The 14,156-nt window shown below is 50.9% G+C and overlaps 1 protein-coding gene across 3 annotated transcripts in view; it reads left to right on the top strand.

Annotated features, from left to right (window-relative positions):
* Positions 1-14,156, top strand: part of BRWD1 (bromodomain and WD repeat domain containing 1) — a 2,304,433-nt gene that overhangs the window by 48,467 nt on the left and 2,241,810 nt on the right. The window lies entirely within an intron of this gene.

The following is a 14,156-nucleotide window of genomic DNA, read 5'->3' on the forward strand; positions in this document are numbered from 1 at the left end:
TCACAGAACACAGGCCTTATATGTAGCTTTTTCTGCACTTGTAAGCATGTAGATACAAATAGAAGGTACAGGCCTACACCGGAATAGTTACCGACAAACATGGGCAGATGGGAGATCACTTAGTCAGCAAAGTGGGAGGGGGAACAGAACTTAAAACAGCAGAAAATTATCGACAGTTGAGTCTAAGACCAGGTGTTCTGGCAGCTACAAACTCTAAGCATGCAATTTTCTCCACTTTGACTCCGGCTTGCCTTTGCCTAAGATGGCTGTCCCCTGAGGCCCCTTTGCGCGGCGCTGCCTGGAGATAGGGCATGACCTGACAGGAGTCGTTAGCTTTCTGATCTTCCTGGGCTCCCCTGCTGACCCCCCCCCCCCCCCCCGGCTGCTGTAGAGGTGGAGTGCCGAATGCGCCGGTGTTGGCCCTGAGTGAGGAACTCCCCCCCCCCCCCCCCCCCCGCCGCTGGCCTAAATCGTGACGCCGGAGGCGGGACCCCTTGGGGTGCACCCCACTGGATGACGGATCGGCCGCCGGGTCGGGTGGCGGAGTCCCGGAGCCTGACTTCCCACCAGCGAATGATCTGGTGCCTGTGATTTGGAGCCCTGCCTGGCTGCTGCCGAGGGTTCTGGACGCCTCTACCACCTCTAGGCCGAGGTGGGAGATCTCCGAGGCCCACCTTTAGACAGGGCTTCCCTGCAGCTGCTGATTCAGCCGGCCGGGCCCGTACCTTGCGGTTGGCTGGGCCGTCGTTGCGGCCACATACACTGAGATCCCCCCCCACTCCTCCCCACCCCCGGTGGTGATCAGCTGTCTGGGCCCCCACGGTAGTTTTGGTTGGTGCCCGGCCCGCAATGCCTTCTGGGAGCTCCGGACCGGTTGGGGGTCTTGGGGCCTGGCTGCAGAGTCGCCTGGCTCTCTGGAGGCGCCCCACCCCCGCTGTGGCTGGACTGGGCAACCCTGCTGTTCCTGTTGGGGCCGCCGCACCTCCGACGCTCTGCTGCCTTTTCCGGTGATGTGCTACTGGGGCCTACCTGCGGAGATTGGTCCGAACGGGAGCTGCGGGAGGCAGCTCGCTCTTTCTACGTCTGGCCTGCGGCCCTGCTGAAGACCGACGATCCTACACGGAGGTGGGTGCCGCCCGCGTATGTGACTGGGAGCGTGGGGGGCCTTCAACGTCCTTCATGTCCCCACGGCCCCCCCTCCCCGGCCTGCTCCATACCAAGATCCTTGAGGGCTTGGGTCCTGGCCTGCGGCTTCGCCCTCCTCTTGAGCCTGGGGGTGCCTCCATCTCCTGCCCCGTGCTACGGACTGCCATTTCTGGGGCCTGGCCGCTCAGATTCGTGCTCCTCACTTCGCGGCCTGAGGCGGGGGGCCGCATCGGGCATTGGAAGCCTCTGGCGAGGGGGTGGTCTTGGCCGCACTTGTCATGCGGCTCTGGGTCCTGGTTGTGGGCCCCCTTCACTGCTCCCTGTCCTGTGCCCTTGCCCTAGATTGCCCTGGGGGCTGGTGGTCATTGTCTGGTTTCTGCCGCACGCATCGAGTGGCGCCGGGCCCTTTGGGTCGGCCCCCCGCTACCGTGTCGCCCTGATATTCCATCTGAGGAGGCCGGCCCAGCCCTGCTGATCGGTAGACTGGGCCCCCCCCTCCTGACCCGGGAGTGTTGTCCTAAAAGTCGCCTACATCTTGTGAGGACCTCGCGGGGTGGGACGTTTTCGGCCGCATTCATTGAGCGGTGAGGAGTCCGGGGGCCAGATCCTTCCCCCGCCTCCCCTTGGCCTGGCGGCACCCACTGCGGGTTGGGAAAGGTAGTGTTCCCCCTGATTCGGCTATCATTTCGGGCGGCGGGGGACGAGGTCTCTGGACTTGGTTTGGCTGGTCCCTCTGGGTCGGGGGGCTTGAGTGGAGGTGGATTCTGTGCCTGAGCATTGATGGCTTGGGAGCTGGACCCCTCCCGTCCGGGGTCGTCAGCTTGTCGCTCTGCCCCCCCCTCCCGACTTGACGTCCGGGTCCTGCACTCGTAGACGAGATGGGTAGAGTCCGCACCCTGAAGACACCCGCTCCACAGACTCTAACTTTAATGGACCACTGACCGGAATCCAGCGGAGGGAGCATCGGGTGGCTCCTCTCTTGCCGGAGGGGATCTTTTGACGATACTGCAGACTATTGGCACCTCTCAGGCCTTGGTAGACGTCAAGATCGGCGAGGTACGGGTGGATATGGTCCTTATTCGTCAGGACCTGCGCAATGCCACGGCGAGGATTTCAGAGGCAGAGTCACGCCTCTCCACAGCTGAGGATGAGCTGGCCTTCCAAGCCACAGCAGAGGCACAATCTGTCCCGCAGGAGGGGAGACCGGCGGGAAGGGTCATCATGATCGCCGGGTGCTGAGTCTCAGTTGTTGATCCTCCAGCTCTTGAAGACCGCAGCTGGGCCAGTTCACTTATTAAACTAAGCCATGATCCGGACCCATCTGCGACATTGCACCCTGCCTTATCGATTCTGACTTATCTCGAAGCCCCACGCTTCAGGGATCCGGGGATGATGCTAGAGTCTGACTCTGGAGGCCCACGGGTCTGGAATTGAGGCAGAACTCTTAACAGCTGATGACACTATGACATCTGTCTTCATGGAGAGGTCCATCATTCCCACAAACTGCCCTGCTAAACGTTTTAGCTTAGCTTTTTGTTATTATCAATTTTTCTTTTTCAAGGCGACAGATGCCTCAATTTAGGAGGTATAGGGTGGGGGCGTTGGGAGGGGTTGGGGGGGGGGGGGGCGTTGCCCTCTGAACCTTTTTGTTCTGGCTTCGTGCGAGCCAATGTTTTATGTTTTTGATGACAGCCTACCACTTGCACACACCATCGCCACCGACAGACAGCACACCACCTTACCAATGCCGCATCTTTCCACCCTATCTGCGATGCTCCGCTTCCCCTGGGACCTGGGTACCCTTGGTCTTCCGTGCCCCTACATCAGCTATTACCCAGATGTCCACTCATGGTAAATCTCTTCATATTATGTCATGGAATGTAAATGGCTTGCTGGACCGCATCAAACGAGCAGCGGTCCTCAAGTGTACCCAACGTCATGCGCCGGACGTGCTCCTCCTTCAGGAGACTCCGCTCCTGGGAACCCACTGCTACTTTCTCGCACAATACGGGTTCGACAGGGTGTGGCACTCCGGGTTCGTGCGGAGTTCTCCCGGGGTGGCCATATTAACCGAGAAAGGTCTCCCCTTCACCCTTATCCATGAGACGACCGACACGCAGTGCTGCTACGTTGCCATGTCCAGTACGCTTGAGGGTCATGTACTGAACCAATTATCAACATACCCCCCCCCCCGCCACACTTGCCTCTACTCTCCACCACCTTACAGAGGTAATCTCTGCCCTACCCCAGGGCCAGACAATAATTGGAGGCGACTTTAATTCAGTTATGCACAGTCACTCGACACAACGTGCGATCCATCTTCATCGCGTCTCACCTGTTCCAAGCGGCTATCCGATTGGTCGGCTACCCTTGGTCTCTGTGATGCTTGGAGGGTCTGGAACCCCTGGGCGAAACAGTACACTTGCACTTCAGCAGCCCACCGTACCCACTCACGAATCGATTTGGTCCTCCTGCCTGCCACCGATTGCCAACAGGTCTCTAACCTCTCTATTCTCCCCCGTGGTATCTCGGACCACTCCGCCATCTCCCTCCGCTTGGGAGGCACCGTTGATGGGGTGCGGACGGTCTGGCGATTGAACGCGTGGTTTTTGCAAGACACGGACATCAGACATGCTTGCAGTAGAAGGTTGGGATTTCACTGATGCTCTCGAACAGATCATTTTACCTTTAATTGACATACTTACCTTGCGAATTGACAGTGATTGATGTCCTTGGAATCGCCACTATCATAAATATACATTGGTGTATCACAGTTTATGCCCTGAAGAAGTCCCAAGTTGGACGAAACGCGTCGGCTGTTTTTAATGTTTATATAACAAATGAAAAATAAAGAAGAATTTTGAAAAGGAAAGACATCATGGATATGGACTAATTCAAAACACATTGTATTTTCTGAAAGTGTTGCACCTTTTGCTGTTTGTTCATGCTTGCAGTAGAGTGGAGTTGCGGCACTACTTTCTTGCCAACCAAGGTTCGGTCCCTTCCTCGGGCACACTATGAGAGTGCTGGTAAGGTTACCTTACGTGGAGTAGCCACAGGTCTGGTACACGCGAAACGGGCGGCGCAGAGTGAGCACCTGACCCAGCTTGAGGCGTAGGCCCTGCAGCTTGAACTGACCCTCGCAGACACGGGTGAAGCTCAATCGGCCAGACAGCTTGTGGCGATCCGGGATGAGATCCGTCAGATCTCCCTGGATTTGGCCAAGATGCTGTGGCGCTCTTCTGTGGCCCGTGTGTACGGATGGGGTGACAAGAATGGAAAGTTGCTTCATAACTTGGTCTACTACCCCAAGGATAACAGAATCATCCCTGAAATCCGTGAAGCTGATGGGACCCACCATTGCACTTCACGGGCCATTGCCCAAGCTTTCGCGGGCTACTACGCCTGGCTCTATTCCGCCCGGTCCCCCGGGGCCTCTCTGGTTGGTTTAATGGAACTAGCTGGGGGTCCAGCTACCCCGCCTTTCCCAGGCTGAATCAACACACCTGGATCTCCCCCCTTACCCCAGAGGAAATCCATAGGGCTATTTCCCTATTGCACTCTGGGAAGACGCCAGGGCCGGATGGCTCCCCACAAGAGTACTATGCGACATATCGAGACTTATTGGTGCCCCACCTGGTCAACCTCTTCCAGCATGTGGTTGAGAGGGGCTCCTTTCCCTCCGAGACCGATGTAGCCACTATAGTGGTCATCCTGAAGACCCAGCCACCTTCTCCCTCCTGTGCGGACTACCGTCCGATTTCTTTAATTAACACAGAAATGAAAATCTTTGCCACAGCCCTAGCCCAGCGTCTCCGTCCCTTGTTACACAAATTGATTAATCCAGACCAATGTGGCTTCATGCCGGCGTGCCGTACTCGGCACTGTATACAATGCCTTTACCTTGCCTTGGCCCACCGCCATCTCCTCACACCTTACCTGGCCCTGTTGCTCATTGATTTCGAGAAGGCCTCTGACACGATTGACTGGGGCTACTTGGAGGATGTTCTCACCACGATGGGTTTCGGCCCCCATTTCAGACGCCTCATCCATGTCCTGTGTCCATCCCCAAAGCCAGAGTTTTGACCAACTGTGCCCTCTTGGAGGCTTTTCCAATCCAGAGAGGCACGCTTCAGGGTGTCCTCTCTCGCCGCTCCTATTCGCGCTGGCGATGGAGCCCCTGACCTGCCTCATACGTAACGACCCCCAAATCCGAGGATGGTCCTGGGACCCCCACCAGGTGGATAAAATCGTCCTGTATGCGGACGACATCCTGCTTTTCTTGGCTGATCCGGAGACCTCCGGCCCGCGTTGCCTAGAGGTGATTCAGGCCTTCAAAAACGCCTCAGGCCTGTGACTCAACCCGATGAAGTCCACTCTGATCCCCCTCTATCCCTTGAGGGCTTGGCAGTCTGGGTGGCTCTGCTCCTGGATTTGGAATGGGCCCTCAACATTACACCCCTGGTCGCGAAAGCCAAACATGACAATCTCTCCCCCCTCAATCCCCTTGGAAGAGGGGCACTCTTTAAAATGATGATCCTCCCCCCGTTTCCTACACATTCTACAGAACATCACCTTTTACCTTCCGGGTAGTTGGTTCCGAGACTTTGATGGGGTAATTACCAGGTTCCTGTAGGGGGGTGGGAGACCATGTATAGCCTTGGCCCGCTGCCGGATTCCTCCCTTTGATGGAGGTATGGGTATGACCAATCTTCATCTCTACTACTTGCCCACCAGACTTAGTGTCGTCCATGATTGGTTTACTGGCGACTGGTCTGACCCGGCTTACCGGACCGAGCTTAACACTATTGGCTTCCCACAAATCCAATCCTACTTATATGGGACTCCCATTCCTCAAACGATTCCACCTATCACCAGAGCGGTTCTGGTGGCCTGGCGCTCTGCCCTGCACTATGCGAGATGGGACAAGAGACTTACCCAACATGCACCTCTGTGGCACGGCACGTGGCTGCGTGAAACATCGTCCCTCGAGGATTTTACGGCAGTGGGATCGGGTTGGGATCTCATTACTTGGAGACGTCTGGGTGGGAGATTACGTCGGGGCCTTCCCAGATGTGCAACAGCCTCACTCTTAACACCACCCAATTTTATAAGTATCTATAACTCCGCCACACCCTCACTGCGCATATTCCACCAGGCACCTCGCATCCTGAGTTTAGCCCGCTAGAGGCTCAGGTTATAATGGGAAACTTGGGCAGAGGGGGGTTTCCTGGATATACCGTTCCCTTGTTGTTCTGCTTGGGTTTTTCTGATCAGATAGAACCCGCTCAACAGAGCCTCTCTAACCCAGCCAGAACGTTACCCCCTCCCTAGGGCCTATTCACAAACAAAACCACATGTATATATACCACCTAAGGACAGGGAATTCCTACTATATATATATATATATATATATATATATATATATATATATATATCAAGACCTCTTATAATACAAGTGGCGGCTTCGCGGTCCCAAGTGGACCCAGGACTTCCTACCCAGACGGCAGCCTCAGCCTCGCGGTCCCAAACGGACCCAGGACTTCCTGCCCAGACGGCAGCCTTAGCCTCGCGGTCCCAAACGGACCCAGGACTTCCTACCCAGACGGCAGCCTCAGCCTCGCGGTCCCAAACGGACCCAGGACTTCCTGCCCAGACGGCAGCCTTAGCCTCGCGGTCCCAAACGGACCCAGGACTTCCTGCCCAGACGGCAGCCTTAGCCTCGCGGTCCCAAACGGACCCAGGACTTCCTGCCCAGACGGCAGCCTTAGCCTCGCGGTCCCAAACGGACCCAGGACTTCCTACCCAGACGGCAGCCTCAGCCTCGCGGTCCTAGATGGACCCAGGACTTCCTACCCAGACGGCAGCCTCAGCCTCGCGGTCCTAGATGGACCCAGGACTTCCTACCCAAACCTCAGCCTCGCGGTCCTAGATGGACCCAGGACTTCCTACCCAGACGGCAGCCTCAGCCTCGCGGTCCTAGATGGACCCAGGACTTCCTACCCAGACGGCAGCCTTAGCACGAGTTCATCCTATAATTACCACGACATACAACAAGGGAATCAGTGTTACTATGTATCAGATCACACAAGGGCCGCCAGTTGAGCACAACCTGTTCCCCAGTTCGAGGGGCTCCTTTCTCCCTTATTCAGTTACCACTTACCTGATCAGGATTAACATCTGTTCATGTCAAGTCACAGCTGACTAGAAGAATAGGCTACCCTCTTATACAAGAACACGCAGCACATGTTGATTCACTACAAACTGGGTACTTTATTACTCATTACATACGTAACCACATAACATTATACTATGACATATAACCTGCAAGGAAAAGTGAAAGATTAAGTTGTACACTCTAATAAAAAGGGGTTGACATCACCTTGGTCGTATGTAGCCTGCACTCAATGGTCATCTAGGTTCCCTTCTCGTCTGTGCCTCGGCTTCGCCTGGAAGTCACACCTCCGCAGTCACGGATCTACTCCCTTCTCCTTCTCCGAGTCACTGGGACCTCTTCCTCATCGGCTACTCTCTTCTCTTTGGCTATTCTGTTAGAAGAATATCTATCTCTCGGTTTTTTCTCCAACTTCAAGTTTGTCATCTGTCTTCCCTGGAATAAGTAGTAGCTTTACTGCTAACGGCCAGGTGCCGCCTACGAACTAAAAGCAAGTGCCAGTATCTGCCTCAGACTTTCACTAATATAGAGGTGCATTTTCTCATGGAAAATTCCAGCCCGTAACCTGCCGCCCACCAAATTCTTGTACCTCCCCGTGCCAAGGACACGTTCCCAGCCGGCCGGCCTGATGTAGTGTCTTCGGCATGAAGAAAAATACAATCCTTCGATAAGGGCCGGCCTGAACCGGTTCTCTCCAAGCGAATAACACCTCCTAACTAAAACACTGCCTATGACCTAGAAGCATCCCAAGCTGCCGGAGCAGGAAGAAAGATGGAGTCTCTCCCGTTTGAGGCCTACCAGGCCTGAATTCAGCACGGCTCCATGAAATACCCTCACTACAGAATAAATTACCCCTAATACTAACGAATCTATCCCCTAGGATATGTGTGCAAACCCTGATCTATGGGGAAGAACACAGGATCATGTCGAAGTGCCTAATAAATAGGCTCTATACACTACTCTAACCCTTAGACTTGGATGTAAAGAGACTGAAGTCACATTAGTTCCCCTTTAACACAGAAAGGCCGGGAAAATCGAGCAGTACATTTCACCCTTGACTTCAGTCTATTATACATTCATTACACAGAACTAACATCGGTGGAAGAATAATATGAAACAAAGCTAACTGATCTATGTCTAGTACCGAGTGTACAGAATTGAAGTAGTGAAGGAATACACTGAATAAAACAACAGATAGAAATCAAAATAGCAACAGTAATCAGAATACCTCCTAATGTTTGACGTAGCATATGTACATCAGGCAACCAATTAAAGAGCCAGTCAAACCATCCCTGGTCAATGTGTTTTCTAACTTCTTCCGTTAAGTCACGTAACTTGTCAATATGTGCGCGAATGGATTGTGTATGATCAGACAAGTTAAAACAACAGAGACCCTCAAAATCAGAACAGTCGTGTCCATGTTTAAGCAAAAGATAATCAATGGCCGCTCGATTTTGCAAAATGGCCCTACGTTCACCCTGGGCGTCTAATAGCATGTCAGACAGGACTGTAGAAGTATGATTAATGGATTTCACCATCCAGCAGGCCATTTTCCCAATAGATTTGGCATTATAAACTGCCAAAGCAGGAACACCAATAATTGAAATAGCTAGGCTAAGGTATTCAGACTTGGAATATAAATGTAAAGATGAGTCACAATCCTCATGTAACATCACAGTATCTCGAATCACACGAGAATTGGCATTCGGATGCGACGAGAACATTAGTAAACTTAGTCTAGTAATGGCACAAGGGCCTCCGGAAATGTTTGCAGGGACATATGGCCAGGAAGTATTACCACATGAGAAAAGCCATCCGGCAGGTAGTAACATCGTGCGATAATGACTGGGGGTAACTACCAAACTATTGCAAGTCATATTGTTCTGAACTGAAACACATGTGGTCGGTGTCCTTTGAAAGCACAAAGTCCGTTCATGAGCTGTAAATGAAGTGGCACCTTTCAGTTTCAGGCGTAGACATTCAGAGATCGCACTAGGATTACACGTAAGAAAAAACATAAGTCACCTTGTGTGATATTATAAGTAACTATTTGGGACTGGATGGGGGGGTTGCTCGTCTAGCATTTCAGTACATGAGGGGCAATACACATGGGTAGCGAAATCACCCAGGAGAACATTGGGGCGAGCCTTTGAAACATTGAAAATGTTAGTTAGAGTTTCCAGTGAGGCAGGGACAGCAACCAGACAGGTCGCCAAGATATCATGTACAGATCTCATCGGTGTCAAACAGAAGTGAGGGGCATCAGTCACCCTCTTAGCTAGCGATGTCCAAAAGTTCGATGATGAATCCCACGCAGCGAAGGAACGCAACACTCTGGTTCTCAGTTCATCCCGGGTTGACGAGATCCCTCCTCTCTCGTCGTACCAGCCCAAAAGGAGTCCAGCGCCGACACATCCTGCAGCAACAGTCCAAAGAATGATCTGAAAGAGAATCAAATACAGGCATTAATCATTCTCGTAAGTAACATTTGTCAGCCGGGACCGCTTCCCAGCTATCTTTCCCTGGTCTCATAACCAAAATGGTATTGTCCTGACCGGTGGCAATGACCTCTGCTTGTTCAGGGGGATTCTTAGGCGACTGCACCCAAACCCTAGCCCCAGGGTTATCCGTAGAGCTAAAACCTTTCTGGCCTCGTACAGTTAGCAAAGTTGGGGCAGCGCCTTTCATTAATGAACCACTGAAAACAGGCATAATGAGTAATTGAGCCACTCGGTCAGTGCGGTGTATCAGTAAGTCAACCTCACTGCTATTCAGCAGGAGCACCTTAATCTCTCCCTGATAATCACTGTCAATTATTCCTCCAAGCACCTGAATGCCTTTTACAGCCAGCCCCGATCTAGGGGCTATCAATCCGAAATTTCCAGGTGGTATATGAATACCAACACCGGTAGCAATGATGACCCGATCCTTACTTTTTAAAACGGTGTCATCCATGGCATGCAAGTCTAAGCCTGCCGACCCTGGGGTCGCTCTACATGGAGCCAAAGCTCCGGGAGTAATTTCCCAATACATCACAGTCTCTCTGATTTCATTAGGCATAGCCTCAACATTCGGGGGAAACAAACGCATAAGTGGAGATTCAGCATTTAGAAAAGGACGATTATTCAAAATCAATATTGCTTGGGGCAAAAAGTCTCGCCAATTTTTATACTTGTCATCTGTTAACTTACGCAGCTGATCCTTTAGCAAGCCATTCAACCTCTCCACAAGACCCGAGGCCTGTGGATAGTAGGGTATATGGAAAATCCATTCAATATTGTTTTCCACACAGAATTCCTGTACCAATCTTCCACGAAAATGGGATGCATTATCAGATTGAATTTGGAATGGCACACCATAATACATCATAATCAATTCTAATGTTTTAATGGTATTCAATTGGGTAGCTTGCTTACAGGGAAGGGCTACCAGCAGGCCACTGTATGTATCAACAATAGTGCAAACATATTGACAATTCCTACTCATAGGAAGTGGACCGATGTAATCAATCTGCCAAATTTGAGCGGGCAGTTTCCCGCGATGTAAATGACCTTTAACAATTTGGGGCACCTTACGCTGTCTGATATGCTGACAAACGGGACAATGTAAAATAACATTTTTAATTAAATCTAGGGGAATATAAATTCCTCGATCAGCAGCCCACCTGCTAGTGGCCTTCTCTCCAAAATGTCCTGCCTTCTGGTGTGCCCATTTCGCCAATCCCGCAATATCAGAATCTTGCCTGTCCACCACTGCCTCAGCAATTTTAGATTTCTCATCTGCAATGTTATGAAAAAATTTGTCAAGAGAATCTATCGGGGTATGAGCATCCACATGGAAGATTGTAACAGTACTCTGTGGGAGCATCTCCCAAATCTCTTGCCATAACTCTTTTCCCCACAATTCTTTGGAATGCAACTTCCAATTATGGGAATGCCAAGTCGGCAACCAAACAGCCAGTCCATTGGCAGTAGACCAAGAATCGGTGAAAATATGACATGTACCAGGTAACTCTTGTTTCAAAACTTGATAAACAGCATAAAGTTCAGCAAATTGGCTGCTTTTACCTTCACCAGTTGTGCTCAGCAATTTTTGTGTGATCGGATTATAGGACACCGCCTTCCAGTGCCGTGTCGTCCCTATGAACCTCGCTGAACCATCCGTGAACCAAACATGGTTTCTGTCCGCTGCGGACAAATCATCAAAAGGCTTACCCCACTTGACAGGAGACTCCTGTACTAAAGGTACGGAACATTCACTCTCAGTCTCAGTCGACGGCACTCGCGCCACCTGCTCATGTAAAGAGGCAACTCCTTTCGGGCCCACACGTGCCCTGTCTTGTATATACCATTTCCATTTAATCACACTCGCCTCTTGAGCATGTCCAATTCGGTGAGTTTTCGGCGAACTCAGAACCCACTGCATGATAGGAATTTCAGGACGCAAAACTATATCATGTCCCAAAGTCAATTGCTCGGTATCCACCAGAGCCCAATAACAAGCAAGTAACTGTTTCTCAAAAGGTGTACAACGCTCACCAGCATCAGGTAACTTTTTGGTCCAAAAACCTAACGGTACTCTACTCCTGCCTTGTTTCTGCCACAAACTCCAATTCGCATAAGGGCCCTGTACAGACACATTCAAATCCACGTCACCATCACGTACAGGCCATAAATCCAGAGCATGTTGAATTGCTTCTTTTGCCAGACTGAACGCATCTTGCTGCGGTTTATCCCATTCAAATGCATTCTTTTTACGCGTGACCCGGTACAAAGGGGCCAATATTTGACTCAAATGAGGAATATGCTGGCGCCAAAAACCAAACAGACCAATGAAGCTCTGGGCTTCTTTCCTATTCCTCGGAACTGCAAAATCAAGAATCTTCTGTTTAACCTGAGGGATCACTTCACGGTGCCCTTCATGCCAATTAATACCCAAAAATTTTACAGTCTGGGACGGACCTTGCAATTTATCCGGGTTGATTTCCCAACCTTTCCCGCGCAGGCACTCAATGATCCTGTCCAATTGTGTCTGAACTTCCTCTCGTGTTTCACCTTGGATCAAAACATCATCAATATAATGACATATCTGAATTTGGGGAGGAACCGGTACCTCAGCCAAATGCTCTGCCACCAGCCGGTGACATATCGTAGGACTATGCACATAGCCCTGAGGAAGACTTCTAAACGTCATCTGACGCCCGTTCCACGTAAAACTGAATTGTTCCTGACACTCAGGGGCAATTGGAATCGAAAAGAAAGCATTAGCAATATCAATGGACGCATACCATGTACCTGGATGCTTTTGGATTCTTTCAATTAGGGTAATAACATCCGGTACTGCAACAGTCAAAGAGGGCGTGTGTTTGTTCAATTCTCGATAATCAACAGTCATGCGCCAAGAATTATCACTCTTACGTACAGGCCAAACAGGATTATTCCAAGCAGAAGTAACTGGGGTTATAACTCCTGCATCCACCAACTCCTGAATAGTGGTACTAATCTCTTCATGACCACCTGGAATACGATACTGCTTCTGACAAACCACTTTTGTCGCCTGGGGAACTTGTATGGGGGGCATTCTTAAACGACCAACCCATATAGGCCTGGACGATATATAATGCGTGGTTCCAAATTGGTAACACCCATCATCTAAATGCAACGTTATTCCTTTCAAAATATCAATTCCAATTATGAATTCTAAGAGAGGCACCACTAGTACAGAATATTCTTTTCTAGGGATTCTACCTATTCTCATTTCAAGCAAAGTTTGAACTGCAGGAGTTTCTTTTCCACCTAATCCGGTAATTGTAAAAGGCTGACCTGTAAACTTCTTTGATTTTCCATGAATAAGAGTGGCCTCCGCTCCTGTATCTACCAATGCTCGGGCCCTTTGGATATTACGATGTCTCCAATAAATATCAATATCTACATAGGGTCTATTATCTCTGTGAGCCCATCTGTGTACCGGAGCTTGACCTATTTCCTAGTCATTCTTACTGCATTCTGTGTACCAGGATAAATCAGGATAAAGACTCTCACGTTTCTTAGGTATCGGTACCTCCTGTTCATATCCATTCCCAGTACGGAACGGATTCGAGTCTTCAGCATTGTACTGCGGGTTACGATCGACCAAACTGTGACGATCCTCTCTCCTCCTCAACTCAGGGGATTGATCCCTATCATCTCTACGTCTGCTGTAAACATAATCATTTCTCCCCCTTTCTCTTTCCCCCTCTCCCTCCCTGTCTCTCTCTCGACGGGGGAGACATATCACGTACATAACGTCGACCATCACGACGAACAGAGCGCCCACGGCGGTCGTCATCACCGCTACCGTCAGAACCACCACGATCACACTCAGTGGTCCGAACACGCCGGGCACCCTCCTTCCGATCCAAACCACGTTTGCGAAACAACTCCCACAAACGAGCGGTAGTCTCACCATCAATGTCTTCCCTACGCACACCATCAGCCAGAAGACCAGAAAAGATATCACGTCTAGTAAGTTTATTTTCACCAGGAGTACGAGTGTCAGGCCGGGACTGACGTTCAGGTTTAAACCACTCGCCTAACTCGCCGAGTTGGCGCACCGATTCCAGTACCGTAGATAACACATTACCAGTCTGATTAATCAATAAAGTCATCATGACCTGCTTATAGGCAACAGGGGAAGATCGAATAATACGGTTCCGCACAGAAGATGTCAACAAACCATCAAGCAACCTGTCAGCAGTACCCAGAAAAATTGCCGTTTTCATCACCTCCTCTTTGAGACGTTGAGCAGCATCGCGCAAAGTATACCACGGCTTGTCATTCACAGGCCAGTCAGATTC

The sequence above is a fragment of the Triturus cristatus genome, chromosome 8, assembly GCF_964204655.1.
Source record: "Triturus cristatus chromosome 8, aTriCri1.1, whole genome shotgun sequence".
Lineage (NCBI taxonomy): Eukaryota > Metazoa > Chordata > Amphibia > Caudata > Salamandridae > Triturus > Triturus cristatus.